This window comes from Palaemon carinicauda, chromosome 9, assembly GCF_036898095.1.
Source record: "Palaemon carinicauda isolate YSFRI2023 chromosome 9, ASM3689809v2, whole genome shotgun sequence".
Classification (NCBI taxonomy): Eukaryota; Metazoa; Arthropoda; class Malacostraca; order Decapoda; family Palaemonidae; genus Palaemon; species Palaemon carinicauda.
The window spans coordinates 117,045,912-117,060,953 of NC_090733.1; the positions used below are offsets into that span (position 1 = coordinate 117,045,912).

The window sequence follows — 15,042 nt, forward strand, 5'->3', positions numbered from 1 at the left end:
ACCACCAACCTTGCCATCTTGGCATAGCCATGGACAATGATCTGACCACCTGACCCATTAACACACTAAAAAACACATTCCATAAAACCTAACCTGGACTTGCATCCCAGGCCGTGCAAGGTTGCAGCAACCTTCACAGAGGACCTATGAGAACAAGTTCAAGAAAAGGTAAGGGTATAAACAAGGTTATAGGTTAGAGGCAATAATAACTTCTCCAAGTACGGCGCCAGAGGCAACGTACGGACCCAGGGAACAACAATCCCCATATTGGGTCTGTACCTATTTAGGTAACAATCTGCGAAGATTGATTTGCTTCGCCAGAATATCGCTTCCAAAATAGTTTTTATAGACTTGTTATGTCTGTAAGCCATCGAAGTTGCCACAGCTTTACTTTGTGTGCTTTGACTTTGAGGAATGGGAAGCTTTTCTTGTCACAACTCTGGTGAGCTTCCCTCATTAAATCCTTGATAAAGAACGGCAGTGCATTCTTTGACAAGGGTAGAGAAGGCTTCTTTACCGAGCACCAGAGGTTATCTGCCTGTCCTCTCAGGTTTCTGGTCCTCTGCAGATAAAATCTTTTAGGGCTCTTACTGGACAAAGGTCTCTCTCCTTTTCCCATCCTACTAAATGAGATAACCCTGGAATGGTAAAGGATCTGGGCCATGGTTGTGAAGGATTCTCGTTCTTGGGAATAAAACCTTGACGTAGAGAGCAGATTGCATTCTCTCCATTGAAGCCCATCTTTTTGCTAATGGCTTGCAATTCTTCTATTCTCTTGGGTATCGCCAACGCAACCAGGAATAGGCTCTTCTTAGTAAGATCCTTCCATGGAGCCTTGTCAAGAGGTTCAAACCTGCTCGAGGTGAAAAACATCAGGACTACATCCAAATTCCACAATGGGGTTGGGTTGTCCTTCCCCTAAGCGGTCTCAAAGGATCTTATAAGGTCCGAGAGATCCTTGTATCCTGACACGTCAATATGTCTGTGACGGAAGACGGAGGCTAGCATGCTGCGGTATCCCTTGATGGTTGATACTGCTAGTTTCTTTGTGTTGTTAAATGTAGCAGAAAATCTGCCAATTTACATATTTGCAAGTCATACTACGTAGTTTACGTCACATAATTTGTGACGTCATAGCGATGGCGGAAGGATTTCCTTCAAGGCATTCAGATCTCGCCCTGCTAAGAGTTTACGTCACATGATTGTGACGTCATAGTGTCTTTCCTTCCACCATCATATCTTTAAGAGTTGTTAGTTAGTTTTTTAAAGTAGGGGGAAAAATTCCTTGATCCTATCCATTTCAAGCATACGAACATAGCGATCATATTCCAAAAGAAAAATACACACATGCCCTCTGCATTTATACATACTGTGTGGGGTATCTAGAGCAGCTTTTGGAAGCCGGTCTTGACAGCCCTATGCACAAAATCTAACAACAGAGGAGCCATCTTGAAAATCAAGTTAAATTAAACTATCTTATTCGTGTGAAAAAGAAAGGAAAAATATATTTCCCTATCCAATATCAGCGAAAGCCACAAAAACAAAGCAATGGGTACTTCACCAATTTGTAGTTAAGCAAACTCAAAACAAAGTAGAGCGAATTTCCGACGTGTTGTCTCGAACAATAGCATGGAATTTCTCAGGAATGTTGGGAATGGTTCTATGACCACCTGCTCACCTGACGGTGATTGCCGCGAAATTTGAATTTCTGCCGTGCGCGCTACGAATCGAACTACCAGGGAAGTTACATATTTAAAAACTACTCATGCTATATAAAAATTCTACAGATATAAGCTTTTAAACATAGCAGGTTAGCCAGGGCACCAGCCACCCGTTGAGATACTACAGCTAGAGAGATATGGGGCCCTTTGACTGGCCAGACAGTACTACATTGGATCCTTCTCTCTGATTACGGTTCATTTTCCCTTTGCCTACACATACAGCAAATCGACTGGCCTATTATTTACAGATTCTCCTCTGTCCTCATACATCTGACAACACTGAGATTACCAAACAATTCTTCTTTACCCAAGGGGTTAACTACTGCAGTTGTTCAGTGGCCACTTTCCTCTTGCTAAGGGTAGAATAAACTCTTTAGCTATGGTAAGCAGCTCTTCTAGGAGAAGGACACTCCAAAATCAGACCATTGTTCTCTAGTTTTGGGTAGTGCCATAGCCTCTGTACCATGGACTTCCACTGTCTTGGGTTAGCATTCTCTTGCTTGAGGGTACACTCAGGCACACTATTCTATCTTATTAGTTTTCCTCTTTGTTTTGTTAAAATTTTTATAGTTTACACTAAAAACTTTATTTTAATGTTGTGACCGTTCTTAAAATATTTTATTTTTCTGTTTCCCTTCCTCACTAGGCTATTTTCCCTGTTGGAGGCCCTGGCCTTAAAGCATCCTGCTTTTCCTACTAGGGTTGTAGCTTAGCAAGTAATAATAATAATAATACTAATGTAGATATTACTGTACATATATTGCAGTAATATACACTTCAGTATCAGCGAGTGTTATACCGTACAGTATAACTAGATAGGAACAATAGTGTTTCATTATAATTGTATGGTGATTAAAAGGTAAAATTAGTTTCGGTCAGGGCAACAATGTACTGTAGTGATATGTATTGTACTGTACTGCAGCCTTACTGTGTTCAGTACGTAGTGTACACGTGTTTTTATGTACTATACACTTGCTGATATAATTACCAACTATCTATACTGTGATAGAAACCAAGTAAAAACAATATTAGGCAGTACTTAGCGTGTTAACCATACGAGTGTAGACAATGGACAGTGAGTAGTTAGGTGAGGTTAGGTAAAGAGTTATCTCACCCTAGGGCACCAAAGATACGTGAATTTGCGCTTTTTGAGCCTCTCTGTTACCGAACCCTTGCAAAGATTGGGGGCGGATTGTAGTTTATTTCCTTTCCTCACTGGGCTATTTTTTTCTTGTTGGAGCCTTTGGGCTTGCAAACATCCTGGTTTTCTAAAAAGGGTTGTAGCTTAACTAGTAATAATAATACTAATAATAATCAGTTTTGACACTGCAAAAAACTCTCTGTGAAGGCATGAGGTTGTAAGGAAGCAACTGCCCTATGGTAAATCTGTGTGCGTGGCTGCCGGAGCAGGTGGGGGGGGGGGGGGGGGGGGGGTAGGCAACTTCCCCAGTTCCTGTGTGGAGAAGTAGAAGGTCTGGATACCATTCTGCTTGCTGTCACATCAGGGGTATCAGGGTCATCGAAAGGTCTTGGGATGCCCTCACCTAGTTGAGGAGTCTCCTCAAATAGAGAATAGGTGGGGAATGCATAGATGTTTAGGATGTCCCATGGATGTTGTAAGGCATCCTGTAGAGATGCCTGGGGATCTGATATTGGCGAGCAGTACGCCGGTAGTTTCAGGCTGTGAGACCTCACAAACAGGTCTATTATTGCCAAATCTTACAAAGTCAGGACTTTGTTGGCTATCTAAAGATGTAAAGACCATTCAGAGCCAATTATCAGTTATCCTGCTTTTTGTCCGTGGGAATTTTCTTCTTGCCTGGAAAGATTGTTTATTAATTACATACTGTACAGTATATACATGTAGGTTACGTGTGCGGTGTTTTCGAATGTAGTCGAGTCATCTGAACGAAAACAGAGAACACTTACAGTACAGTTAAGCAATCCCGTAGTTATATTACTGTACGTATATTACAGAAATATACACTACGGTATCAGGTTCGTGAGCATGGCTGGAACTCCGGGGAGAATCTGCATGCAATTCCTCAAATGGGAGAGGAGGTGCAGAGGCAGAGTCAGCTTGGGGCACAAGATCTACTGGAAGGAACTCTGTTCCAGAGGTTTGAGGGGGATGGTCCTGACCAACTCCTGGGGAGACAGCTGTGAGCTCCTGCAGTGTTCCAAACTTTAGCACCCCTAAAACCTGTTCCTTCGTGGGGGAATCTGAAAGACCCAGGGAATTCCACAAATTATTATTATTATTATCATTATTACTAGCCAAGCTACAACCGTAGTTGGAAAAGCAAGATGCTATAAGCCCAAGGGCTCCAACAGGGAAAAATAGCCCAGTGAGGAAAGGAAATAACGAAATAAATAAATACTGAGAACAAATCAACAAAAAACATTCTACAAACAGTAACAACGTCAAAACAGATGTCATATATAAACTATAAAAAGACTTATGTCAGCCTGTTCAACATAAAAACATTTGCTGCCACTTTGAACTTTTGAAGTTCTACTGATTCATCTACCCGATTAGGAATATCATTCCACAAGTCATACAAAGTTAAAGAAACATTATCAATACTGAGATCCGGATGTTGAGGAGCCACCGTTCTTGACCTATTTACAATCATACCTTGAGTGTTATTAGGATTCAACTTCATACCTCATAATTTGCACCATGCACTAATTTTAGCTAGATCTCTATTAAGGGATTCAGTAACCAAAGATCTAAATTCAGGGGATGAAATTGATGCAAAGAGGGTAGCATCATCTGCATATGCAACAAGCTTGTTTTCTAGGACAAACCACATGTCATGTGTATATAGTATGAAAAGTAATGGGCCAAGAACACTACCCTACGTAGTAGGTTGGCCTGGGCACCAGCCGCCCGTTGAGATACTACCGCTAGAGAGTTATGGGGTCCTTTGACTGGCCAGACAGTACTACATAGGACCCTTCTCTCTGGTTACAGTTCTTTCCCTTTGCCTACACAGACACCAAATAGTCTGGCCTATCCTTTACAGATTCTCCTCTGTCCTCATACACCTGACAACACTGTGATTACTAGACAATTCTTCTTCACCCAAGGGGTTAACTACTGCACTGTAATTGTTCAGTGGCTACTTTCCTCTTGGTAAGGGTAGAAGAGACTCTTTAGCTATGGTAAGCAGCTCTTCTAGGAGAAGGACACTCCAAAATCAAACCATTGTTCTCTAGTCTTGGGTAGTGCCATAGCCTCTGTACCATGGTCTTACACTGCCTTGGGTTAGAGTTCTCTTGCTTGAGGGTACACTCGGGCACACTTTTCTATCTAGTTCCTCTTCCTCTTGTTCTCTTAAAGTTTTTATTGTTTAAATAGGAAATATTTATTTGATTATTGTTACTATTCCTAAAGCGCAGGCTGTCATCCGGCAACGGACCACCTGTAAAAGGAATAGTCCATGAGCATCTACTAGTTTCTCTATAAGGGGTCCCGGAGAGTCCGGGACCTGCCAGTTAATAAAATAAATGTATAGCCTTAGACTAAACATGCAGAGAACTGAGACTATTCCAAGAGCAATCCGGCAGAGCCAGGGATGAAAAAGGATGCAAAAAACAGTGATGAATAATTATAATCATAACTAGTTCCGGGGCCCCCGGGGCCGGGGAACAGGGTTGGTAAAGTAAACTTAAAGTAAACTTAAAGTAACTTAAAGTAAACTTAAAGTAACTTAAGATACATCCTTAAAATACATAAATAGAGAACGCCAATTATGATCTGAAACTAATGTCTGTAATGAATAGGGCTCCCGGAGGGAGGATATTAATCAAAACTGTGTCAGTGTCAACAGATCTTGTAGTTAAGAGCCCGGCGGCTCCGATGTCTGATGACGGGAGGGTACAACGGGAGAGCGCGGGGGGAGCCAATGGAACCCCCACTACCCTACCGGAGGTACCGGGACGAAGGTAATGATTCATGTAGAATATAATATAATGATATGGGATATTAATAAGTCCTATACGGACGATAATAGCTTGAGGTACCGTAGGTGGGGACACTCCTAATATAAGTGCTCATTCTAACAACCGTAGCTAAAAGCAAGGTTACACCAAGGTGCAGTTATAACGACTAATCACGTGTGATAGTCCCCGGTGGTCCCGGCCCTCCCCCTCCCCGACCGATGGCCAATCGGGGCGACGGGAGGGGGGGGAGACGAAACCGCCCGGTATGAATGAATGAGACTAAGTCACACCCCGTTGGTACACTCAGTCCTCAATATGTCGGAACGTTGAGGGGTATGGTACCGGGGAATCGCCAGTGCGTAGTGGTAGACAGGGCTACCAACTGGAGATCCCCTCAACATGACATGAAAATCCCCAAAATATGATCATAACGGAGTAAAGCAATAAATATAATATCAATGCACAAATACATAAAAATAATTAATGAATTAAAAGCGAAATCACGTAAGTAAGGTTAGGCATGCAGAAATAATATGGCGAGAGAGGGACTCGGGCGAGTGGTAAGGGAGGAGCATGACGCCATCAGCAGATGGAAAGCAGGGTTACCAACCTAGTTACTGAAGCGGTAGATCGAACAGTAAAAACAACAAAATACGCGAGAGTCCCACTCGAACCAAATGTAAAACTAGGTGGAGCGTAATAAAACTAAAAGGTTTAATAATAACAAGTGAGATGGTCGTCATTAACGCTCCTAGAACTAGCGAAACAATCTCAATGGTGACGCTATCCACCAACATGCACGAATGCAGGCATACCAACATAACCTACTCCTGATGAAACGCTAACACCGATATCATAGGATAACATAAAATAAATGCTATATGAAAGCATAAAGTTGGTGTACTATATGAATATAAGGAAAAAACTCCTAAAGGTTCGAACGAATATTAATGACGGACGAACTAACGAGAAAAAGGGCAGAGGCGAAAGTAAGAACGGGGACGCCGCTCATATATAAACACTTCTCAATAATAAAAACAAAGGTTACACTGCCCAATCTCGCTAAAACTCATGGATAAAGTACTTAACTTCGATGGGGTATCTTGGGAATCGGCCATCGAGAGAAAGATGATGATAAATCCAATGGAAAACACGAGAAAAAACACGTTGGACTTATACGAATCAGGTGCTAGAAAGGAGTGATGGGCAAGCGTGGGTAGAGTTAGTAGTACTGGTCTGCGAGGCAGGGGAGGTTGAACTGCACCTCACTATTGAGGGATTTCGAAGAGGAGAAGTCTAAATGGTACGAGACCTCTGGTATTTCGCCCGTCTATACCGACACCATTAGGTGAGCGAGCTAGTTCAACCTAGCATTCCTTTACATTTTTTCTCTGGTAATATTAGCAGTTATATTCCTTTGAAATGGTGCTTAAGGAGCATTTCACTGGGCGGCACAGGGATTGAGCCCAGAAATAGATTTTTCCTTCGTCAAAATCCCTTATTTTTCCTTATTTCCTTTCCTCACTGGGCTATTTTCCCTGTTGGGGCCCCTGGGCTTATAGCATCCTGCTTTTCCAACTAGGGTTGTAGCTTAGCATTTAATAATAATAATAATAACACCAGATATCACATTCCTATACTTACTATGGTGCCCATCAACAACAACCCTTTGAGATCTATTACTTAAAAGATCAACAATAATGCAAAGAAACGACCCACCCACTCCCAACTGTTTGAATTTGAAAACAAGGGCCTTATGACCAACACGATAAAAAGCAGCATTAAAATCAAGGCCAATCATACGAACTTCCGGATCACAATCAAATGATTTCTGTACAGCATTGGAGATTGTAAGAAGGGCATCACATGCTCCAAGGCCTTTACGAAAACCAAATTGCAAACTAGGGAATAGATGATTACCTTCAGCAAACCTATTAAGACGTTTCGCCAGAAGACGTTCAAAAACTTTAGATAATATGGGAGTTATGGAAATTGGGCGGTATTCAGTTGGACTTGAGCTACCACAAACACATTTACAGAGAGGAGTAAGAGAGGGCTAGACTTCCCTTGGGTAGCGGGCGTGGCTGCTTCACTAGGGGAAGCAACAGGGTCCTCCGAACTCGAAGTTGTCCAGGGGTTAAATGGTCATCGCTCTTGCTCGATTTTTTCCCAGAGGAGGCTGAACAAGCAGAGTCAGCAGGGAGAGTATGAGGCATGGAAGAAAGAGGTCAGGACTTCTTCAACCTCAAGGGAAAAGAATCCCATTTAGACTTCTTCCATCTGCTACCATACCGTTCCCAATGTGAGGATGGCTACTTCCAACACTAGTCGCAGGGAGAAGCTTGCATGTGGGAGTGTCGTCTGCACACAGGGCAAAGTTGGTAAGGATCTACCCTTCATAACAGACATAAATGTATCACAAGACTTGACGCTACGGTGGGGCAAACCCGCTTTGTCACAATCATCAAAGACCAGTGCACCTGTAAAAGAAAAAGCAATAATAGCTAGTTACAGCCAGGTAAGATTATAGAGTTAACGGGAGAGCGAGACAGCCTGTCTTCACTCTACCAGGCCAAAAACAAAAAGTGACATTATACACTGGGCGAGTGCATAAGCTGATTGGCTAGTCTAAACCCTACTAACTAGTGGAGGGTCATTAACACCTCGTATCAAATTTATGGCTAAATTCCAGCTACGCTGATAATATATATCCATAGTAAAGAGCGAATGGTTTGTATTCGTGTATGAACAAGGGATATTGTAAGGAATCTAAGCCTTTTAGTTTTCAATACACACTAAAATGACAAATTCGGAGATAATTTGTATTTTTCCTAACCATACAAACCTTAGCTATTTACATAGGGTATTACTTTCGGCGTAGCTGAAATGACGAGACATTAGAATTTTAACGAGGGTTAATTACCCACGCGTTAGTTAGCAAGGGGGTAGGGGAGTGGTAGCTAGCTACCCCTCCCCCCCCTCACACACCGGTGAACTGCTTCACTTCCCTTAGAGGTAGAACTTGCCTTGGGGGACAGGGCTGGCGGGGAAATATGTGCAAATAGCTAAGGTTTGTATGGTTAGGAAAAATACAAATTATTTCCGAATTTGGCATTTGTTCCGTAACCGAAATACAAACCACGCTATTTACATAGGGTGACTTAACCCTTAGGTAGGGTGGAAAGTCCCCAGCCTTACTGGCTTTGGCTTTGCCCGGGGACTCAGAATCCCAGTGAGCAGCACTCGAGAAAAAGAGTCCCTGCACCTCGCAAGTTCCTTGCTCCGCAAGGAACGTGCGGCCTACATAAGCTTGTGTGTGGAGGAATGAAGTGTGACTCGTCTTAGGAAGTTGACCTGAAGTCCTTTAGATGGAATTCTAGGCTAGGACGTTCCCAATACCACCTCGTCAGGGTATGGGGGACGTGACAGTATCATCTTAATACTAGGAACACAAGGAAGCATGGTTTACCTGCAGAGGTTTGAGGTCAGCTATGCAGAGAACCCAGGATGCTGCTTTCCCTAAGAGAGGGGAGGATGAAGAAAGAAGTAAGGGCCAGACATACTCTTTCATTCATGCAGTCTAAAACCGAGTAACAATGCCCTCAACCTTCTGCTACCTGTCCATTAAGGAGCCTGAGGTTAGACCAGCTGTTGTGCAGCCACCACAGGGCCGATAGAGAATGTATCAAGGCTCCTGTGGGTCACGTCCTGCAGGTAGTGGGCTGTGAAGGTCGTTTGACGCTTTCAGACCCCAGCTTGTAGCACCTGCATCACCGAGAAGTTTCTCTTAAAAGCCAGAGATGTTGCGATGCCTCTGACACGACGTGACGGAGGAGGATCTGGATTCAAGGCGTGGTAGATGACCCTTCGCATCCAAGCTGAGATGGTATTCTTGGTGACCCATCTCTTCGTCCTTCCCGTGCTCACAAACAGGGCTTGCACGCGGGGATGGACTGCAGCTGTTCTCTTCAGATAACGCCTCAAGACTTCTTATTGGACATAGTAGCAGATGGTCTGGGTCACTTGTTACAGAACGGAGACTCGAAACCCTGAAGGAGTCGAACCGTGGGTCCGGCACTCCAGGGTTCTGAGTCTTAGCTACAAACTCAGGGACGAACCTGAACGTTACCTCCCCCCATCCCCTTGAATGGGCGACGTCGTATGAGAGACCATGAAGTTCACCGACCCGCTTGGCTGATGCCAAAGCGAGCAGGAACACCGTCTTCCAAGTCAGGTGTTGATCAGAGGCCTAGCGTAATGGTTCGAACGGAGGTCTCTTAAGAGCCCTGAGGACGCGAACCACGTTCCATGGAGGAGGTCTCGCTTCCGACTGAGGGCAGGTAAATTCGTAGCTTCGTATGAGTAAAGAAAGTTCCAGCGAGGAAGAAATGTCTATTCCTCTTAGCCTGAAGGCCAGGCTTAAGGCTGAGCGATAGTCTTTCACTGCCGAGACTGAAAGGCTCATTTCCTCCCGCAAATACACGAGAAACTCCGCTATTGCTGGAACAGTGGCATCGATGGGAGAGATACCCCTCCCACGACACCAACCACAGAAGACTCTCCACTTCGCCTGGTAGACCCCTGCGGATGACTTTCGCAGGTGTCGAGACATCCTCTCCGCAACTTGTTGCGAAAAGCCCCTCTCAGTGAGGAGACGCTGGATAGTCTCCAGGCGTGAAGCCGAAGCGAAGCTACGGCCTTGTGGTAGATGTTGCAGTGTGGTTGCTTGAGTAGCTCGTGTCGTGGGAGAAGTTCTCTCGGGAGTTCCGTCAGGAGCTGCAGAAGGTCTGGGAACCACTCTGCGTGATGCCATAGCGGAGCTATTAAGGTTATTGACAGATTGACCGATAGTCTGGCCTTGTTGAGCACCCTTCTCATCAAACAGAATGGTGGGAAGGCGTAGACGTCGATGTTGTCCCACCGTTGTTGGAAGGCATCTTGCCAGAGTGCCTTGGGGTCTGGGACTGGGGAGCAGTACAGCGGCAGCTTGAAGTTCAAAGCTGTCGCGAACAGGTCCACTGTCTAGGAACCCCACAAAGTCAGGACTTTGTTGGCTACTTGAGGATCCAAAGACCACTCGGTACTCACTATCTGCAATGCTCTGCTCAGACTGTCGGCGAGCACATTCCTTTTGCCCGGAATGAAGCGAGCTGATAGTGGAATCGAGTGGACTTCGGTCCACCTCAGTACCTCTACTGCAAGATGGGATAGCTGTTGTGAAAAGGTACCTCCCTGCTTGTTGATATAAGCCACTACTGTGGTGTTGTCGCTCATCACCACCACGGAGTGGCCCGCCAGGGTCTGTTGGAACTGTTGAAGGGCCAGATAAAAGGCCTTCATTTCTAGCAGATTGATGTGGAGGTACTTTTCTGATTCTGACCATAGGCCTGAGGTCCTCTGGTTCAGAACGTGGGCCCCCACCCTTCTTTTGACGCGTCCGAGAACAGCATCAAATCCGGGGGGAGGACGAGAAGATCCACTCCCTTTCGAAGGTTTTCGTCGGTCAACCACCACTGCAGGTCCGTCTGTTCCGCAGGTCCCATAGGGATCAGAGTGTCCGGGGAATCGTTGCCTTGATTCCACCGGGACTTGAGCCGCTATTGTAGGGATCTCATCCAGAGGCGGCCGTTCGGAACTAGACGGGCCAAGGAGGCTAGGTGACCTAGGAGACGTAACCAAGATTGGGCTGGAAGCTCCTCTCGTCCGAGGAAAGGTCTTGCGACCCTCCTCAGCCTTGCTATCCTGTCGTCTGATGGAAAGGCTTTGTGGAGATTGGTGTCTAATATCATGCCTAGATATACCAGTCGTTGAGTTGGAAGCAGAGAAGACTTCTCGAGATTTACCATGATCCCTAGATCTTGGCAAAGACCCAGAAGCTTGTCTCGGTGTCGAAGAAGGGTCAACTCCGAGTCTGCCAGGATCAGCCAGTCGTCCAGATAGCGAAGGAGACGGATGCCGATCCTGTGTGCCCACGAAGATATCAGGGTGAACACTCTGGTGAACACCTGAGGTGCTGTGGAGAGACCGAAACACAGCACCTTGAACTGGTAGATCTTGTTGTCTAGGCTGAATCTCAAGTACTTCCTGGAAGACGGATGGACTGGGATCTGGAAGTACGCGTCCTTCAGTTCCAGTGTGCACATGAAGTCTTGCGGTCTCACTGCAAGTCTGACCATATCTGCTGTCTCCATGCTGAACGAAGTTTGCTTGACAAACTTGTTCAGAGCTGAGAGGTCGATGACAGGTCTCCAGCCTCCAAACGCCTTCTTTACAAGAAAGAGTCGACTGAAGAAGCCTGGGGAGCCGTCGACGACCTCGTGGAGAGCATCCTTCTTGAGTATGGTCTCGACTTCTGCCCGAAGGGCTAGCCCCTTTGCCGATCCCATGGCATAGGAGCTCAACGACACTGGATTCGCTGTCAGGGGAGGAAGAGATGTTATGAACGGGACGCGATATCCTTGGCTGATCACAGAGATCGTCCAGGAATCGGCCCTGAGTTGCTGCCACCTGTCCGCGCAACTTTGTAGGCATCCCCCCACTGGTGGACATGCAGGGGGATTGCCAATCCTAGCGTTTACGGCCTCGGCCGCTCCCCCTAGGATTCCTGCCTCCCCTGGAGGACTTTCCGCCTTTCTTGTCCTTGACAGGAAAGGGCTACTGCTTAGACACCTTTGCCTTTGATGCCGGAGCCTGTTTCGATGACCTAGACTGACGAGGCTGCTTATGTTGTTGTTGAGGAGCTGGAGGCTTGTAGGGCCGAGATGTATGGGCCCTTTGGAGGAGCGAATCGTGATTCGACTTCCTCCACCTCTCAGTTGTCCGTTCCACATCCTTGGGCTCGAACAAACTCTCTCCAAGGATGGAGGAGTGTCTGAGCTTGCCGACATCCACGGCTGGGACTTTCGAGTGGAACCTCTCGGTCACGGCATCACAACGTTTTAGGATCGAGTTTGCCCACCAGTTCGAAACTTGGTGAGCCAGGAACTCGATGGTGCGCATGCTCGAGAGGAGGAAAGTCTCCATGGCCTTCCTGGCGCTCTCCTTGGACAAGTCCTCGGATCGCAACAGGATGCCCAGAGACCCCAGCCAGATGTCCAGCCACGAAGTGGCCTGCATGGCACACTTTGCGACCTTCTCCTGGCTTAGGATCTCCGTAGCCGAGAATGTCACCTGCCAGGTGGAGAGTTTCTCGAGAGAAATTCCCCTAGAGAGCTCTTCCACAGAGTGGTGGAGGGGAAGAGCTAAACAAGACTCCCCCATGATCTCGAAGTACCTCCTCTGTTGTACACAAGGAGGTGGGAGGAGTTTGTTCCCGGCAGAGGAACGGCTGGAGGAGGCGAGTTCGGAAAGCTGGCCCTCAACCTTGTCTCTGGCACTCTTCACTCCCTGGGACCAGGGCAGAGCCGCGCTGGCCTTTGGGAGCTTCTGGGTACCGTAGACCTGGTCCAGGACCGTATCCTTGCATTCGCGGGGGGCGGTCTCGGGGTCCTTGAATCTGTTGAGTTGCCTCATTAGACTCAGGACCTACCAGAAGGCATGCTCCGACTCGTGCTGCTCTCCTCCTTGTGGACTGGCAGCAAGGTCTCCTGTCCCCGGTAGCTCTACTTGGGGAGATACGTGGACGTTCTCCTGGGGTCTCGCTAGCTCTGGTCGAATCTGGGATGAAGACTTAGGAGCAGTCTTCGAGTCCTTAGGCTCCCTCCTGGGAGGGATACAGGACTCAAGCAAAGAAGTCTGGGGGCTCCTCTCCACGCGAGACGGTTCTCTTCCTCGAGGGGGGGTTCCTCCCATTGGTGCCGTGGGAGAATGCCTCACCTCGCTGGATTCTCCTGAGGACGGAAAGGCTTCGTCCACAGGGGAAGGAGAAAGTGTCTGCGGGGGAGAAGGGGCCTTCCTGACGGACTTCTTGGGAGCCAGCTTAACCCTAGGAGAAGTTACCACGAAGTCCACTCCTCTCCTTCTCTTCAGCGGGGACGAGGCTGCCGTTGGGTTCAATCCCAGATCAGCGAGGGCCGGCTTCATAGCCTGCACGACCGCTTTGATCAGGGACCCGAACCAAGGCTGACGGCTGACCGACACAGTGTCAGCAACACCCGCTGGAGGGAAGGGGATCGGCTGATCCTTAGGAGTGGATACCACGGGGCCTGCCTGAAAACAAGAATGTTGCGTAGACCTCTCCGAAGATTCTACCTGCTCCTGGACGTGCGCAGCTCTGCGCTTACGGGGTGGAGATCATGAGGACGAAGATCTGAAAGCACACGTCCCCGAAGACTCGCAAGGTTGGGCGCGCTGCGAAACCCGGCAGGAATCGCTCGTGAGATCGCGCTGGCGCGATGGTAAAATCGCTGCTTCGCGCGCGGGCAAACGTTGGCGCGCATGCGCGCGGAGACGGAGGCGCGGGCGCGTGTGGGCGCGGGGGCGAGGGTGCGCGTGGGCACGCAGGTGAGGGTGCGAGCGGTTGTAAGGGCGAGCGTTGGGGATCATGAGAACGATAGCGCGTAGGCGATTGTTTGCGCGTTGGCGAGCGATGGCGCCTAGCGCGAACAGGCGAGTTAGCGCGTGGGCGTGTCGGAGACCTGTGGCGATCTGGTGCGTGGGCGCGTTGCAGAGCGCTTGCGCGCAGGCGAGGGATCGCACGGGCGCGTAGGAGATCGCTGGCGCGCAGGAGATCGCTGGCGCGCAGTTGCGCGTTCAGAAGGTGCCAGCTGGGGCGCAGGACCAGAGGGTAAGGTTGCGCGCAAAGGCAAACGCTCGTGGGCGGGCTCAGGAGACATCTCGTGGGCGCGCGGGCGCACAGGTACTCGGGCTGCCTTAGAGGTGCGCACAGGTGATTGCGCGCGATGGCTGGCGCGTAGGCGAACGCCGGCGAGGAGGCGAAGGAACAATGTTCTTGCCTGCGCCCAGATCCGGAGATCTTGGACGCGCGGGCGAGCGTTAGCGCGCATCAGGAACAGGGCGCGCAGTTGTGCGCTGACGAGCAGGTGATCGTGGGCGCTCAGGAGATGGATGGCGCGCAGCAGGAACAGATGTGCTCTGGCGAGCTGGAGAGCGCTGGCGAGCTGGAGAGCGCTGGCGCACAGGAGGTCCCTGTAGCACAGGAGAGCGCTGACGCGCAGGTGAGTGCTGGCGAGCAGGAGATCTACGGCGAGACTCAGCAGGAGATCGTCGGCGTGTTGAAACAGAACTAGTCTGGTCAGCAGGAGAGCGCTTGCACGTAGGAGATCATGAGCGCGCAGGTAAAACCTGGCACTTAAGGGACTCACCCACATTGTGGGATAAGCCCTTTTGCCCCGAAGTGACCGGTGCCCGTTGGACAGCGGGGTGCGTTGGCGCCCACTGCGCATCAGTGTCCAGGAACGGAGATGGAAGACTG

The 15,042-nt window shown here is 48.2% G+C and overlaps 1 protein-coding gene across 50 annotated transcripts in view; it reads right to left on the minus strand.

Moving 5' to 3' along the window:
* The window catches only part of LOC137647080 (calponin homology domain-containing protein DDB_G0272472-like), a 216,226-nt gene that overhangs the window by 12,121 nt on the left and 189,063 nt on the right, over positions 1–15,042 (minus strand). The gene's annotated exons all lie outside the window — the stretch shown is intronic.